Here is a 3,194-nt window from a genome sequence, read left to right as displayed (position 1 = left end):
GGAGGTGGGTAGTGAGGGTGTATTGTCCATCTCAACACATCCACAGGAACCAGTGGTTTGCTGGAAATGACTTTAGGGTTAGCGCTGGGGAAGTGTAGCTACAACAAAGGGTTGAAAACGGTGCAATACTTTCTGTCCAATGTTGCTTGTAATCAGTCGCTTTGTTCGCGTCGACACAACAGCTGCCCTTACATGTCACACGTTTTTTTGCACCTTGCCAAAAACAACGCACATTTCCACCATCAACTCACCACACAACGAGACTCATCGGTTTTATATTCTGATAGGAAAGAAGTTAAAAAAACAAAACAAGTGTCAGCACACAACTTGAGAATCGAGGAGTGCTAGAACGACCGTCGTAAAGCTGAAGACCTTCCTCTTTATCATTTTATTTTCCCTTCAGTGTTTTACATTTATGCAAGTGACAATTTGATGTACTTTTTTTTCACCACTGGTTTAAATACCACAACATTAAGCAGTGCTGTGCTACAAAGCTGTACATGATGTTTGCATTTATAGTACAGCGCATAAGAGCAAAATCCAATGGGTACAGATTAGTGTTAACTACAGATTTAACCTCAGCGGACTGATCTCCGCTGAATGTATTTTGACTAAAGTGTGCCATGGGTTTTTGTATTCCACTTTTTTCATATTTTTTTTTTTTACCTCTATCTCTCCCTTCTGAAAGGCTGGAAGCAGTTAGTCCTAGAGGACTGTTGTGTATTTTGCGGTATAATCTCTGCCAGGCTTTTCTGTAGTTAACCCACTGTAGGGGTGTAGAGGGAGGGAGAGATGGACGGAACAAGGAACGGAGGGAGGAGGAGGTGTGACTGGATATTTTACATTTTGTTTTTGTACTCATCTGATCATTAAACTGCCTCCCTCCTTCTCCTCTTCCTCTCCTTCCCTCTCCAAAATGTTAGTGGAAATAAAAACGAGCTTGAAATTTTGTTTCGAAAAGAGAGAGAACGTGAAAAGCAAAAAAAAAGTGTTTTCAGTAAGAGGGCGATCATGGTGATGATATAATGGTTGGTGTAGAAAAGAGGACAATATGAGAAAGTTGACCCCAAACCCTTTCAACAACCAGTCACATCCCATCTAGCTACCACTCCAGGAATAGGGTGACTTAACCTGTTTTACCCCATTTGGTACAACCAATGTCTTCTATGGTACAGTTATATGGCACAGAACCTACTGTTATGTTATGCAAAAGGAACCGTTACCATACCTACCAAGGCTGGAACTATAGAACTAGAATTATCATCATTCTAATTCTATGGTTGGAACACATTTTAAAGGTTGTACTGTGATTTGTCTGCAAAATTGTAAACTTTTATTTGTTTAAAAAAAAAAAACGTTGGAATTTCAAAGGTTACGATATGCGCTGAAATAAACTTTGTTGCTTTCATATTTCGGGTACGTTTAGTTTGACAATGTTTAATTTCTTTAGGTTTTTCTGCAGCGCTTTTTGGCTTTGAGCTATTAGATTTGACCAATACAAAAGCTTTATTTGGCAAAATACTTTCTGTGATTGAGAAGTCTTACCTAATCAATTCAATCAATCAGAAAGATGAGTATCGATTATCAAGCCTATCGGCATTGTTCAGTTTTTCTTACGATTTAGTTTTAGTGAATGAGGATTCTGTTGTCCTGATCTGATATAGGCCACTACGGCCACGTCCTAAAACTCCATTCTAGACATGTACTGGACTTGCATTCTCAGTAGTGTGCGACAAGCTACTAGTGTGCATACTAAGTTGTATGCTAGTGTGGATGTTTTGAAAAGGGCCATAGTGTTCTGAGTAAAGAATAACAAACCCTTTAGAAAAGAATGGAAAAATGTGGATGATGATACCTACATAATATATTACAGAGGAAGTAAGTGGTACTGCGTAAACATATGCAGTTGTATTTTCTTTGTTTTATCTAGTTTACAGAAAAGAGCAGAATCTCTGTAGTTTTTGTTGGTGTTGTGTTGATACTTTTGGTTGAGACTCTTAAAGACAGACGAGGGTTTAAAATCATTTTTAAACTACAGACAGGAGAAACTTTTTTCCAAAAAGTACGACTTGGAAATTTTGCAGTTTTGTAAAAAAAGAGAAAAAAAAGTCAAAAGAAGTAAAAATCGCTGCCTAATGTTTTGTAACTATTACTATTTTATTTGCTGCTGTGTAGTACGAAATAACAACTGGTTGGTTGATGGCAACCACCACAGTGATGAGGAAGGTGTCATTTTCATTGCTACCTGTGTTTTGTTTCAGAATTGAATGGCTTTGTAATTTAGCTTTACGGAACAGACCGTTCTCTTCATACTGTGGAGGTGTTGATCCTCAGATGTGCATTATATTTTCTCAGCAACGTACGTCTTTAGGGGAAAAAATTCAAATAACAATGATTTTCAAAATAACTGTTCTTGGGGGATTCCACCCCCCTCCCCCCCTTTTAAATAGCATACAGTTGTTTTTCTTCATGTTAACAGCTCCTCAAGGCACCTCTTTTCTTCTCTTTATTTCTCATTTACTTTGGGGGGGGGGAGGGGGAGGCTCTATTGAAGGAATGTTGAGCGTTGCATAGTGTTTATATTTATCAGACTTTTTTTTGCTTTCGATAGAGCTATTGCAATAAAAATGTGTTAATGTACATCTGACCGCGTCAACTGTCCCTCATTTTGTATTCGTGTGTGTGTGTGTTTGCACATGTACAGTGCATTCTGAAAGTATTCAGACACCTTGACTTTTTCCACATTTTGTTACGTTACAGCCTTATTCTAAAATGGATAACATTATTTCCCCCCCCCCCCTCATCAATCAACACACAATACCCCATAATGATCATGCAAAAACAGGTTTTTAGAAATAAACATATTTACATTAGTATTCAGACCCTTTTGCCATCAGAATTGAAATTTAGCTTTGGTGCATCCTGTTTCTGTTGATCATCTTTGAGATGTTTCTACAACTTGATTAGTCCACCTGTGGTAAATTGAATTGATTTGACATTATTTGGAAAGGCACACACCTGTCTATTTAAGGTCCCACAGTTGACAGTGCATGTCAGAGCAAAAAACAAGCCATGAGGTAGAAGGAATTGTCCGTAGAGCTCTGAGACAGGATTGTGTCAAGGCACAGATCTGGGGAAGGGTACCAAAACATTTCTGCAGCATTGAAGGTCACCAGGAACACATTCTTAAATAG

At 38.3% G+C, this 3,194-nt stretch overlaps 1 protein-coding gene across 1 annotated transcript in view; it reads left to right on the top strand.

Annotated features, from left to right (window-relative positions):
• LOC123728760 (insulin receptor substrate 2-B) overlaps positions 1 to 2,640 on the top strand; it is a 24,786-nt gene extending 22,146 nt beyond the window's left edge. The window contains exon 2 of the mRNA XM_045701564.1: positions 1 to 2,640. This exon is cut by the window's left edge and continues 1,253 nt beyond it. The gene's annotated coding sequence lies outside the window, so the exon portion shown is untranslated.
• Positions 2,641 to 3,194: the final 554 nt, after the last annotated feature.

The sequence above is a fragment of the Salmo salar genome, chromosome ssa18, assembly GCF_905237065.1.
Source record: "Salmo salar chromosome ssa18, Ssal_v3.1, whole genome shotgun sequence".
Lineage (NCBI taxonomy): Eukaryota > Metazoa > Chordata > Actinopteri > Salmoniformes > Salmonidae > Salmo > Salmo salar.
This window is presented reverse-complemented; position numbering and strand designations above follow the sequence as displayed.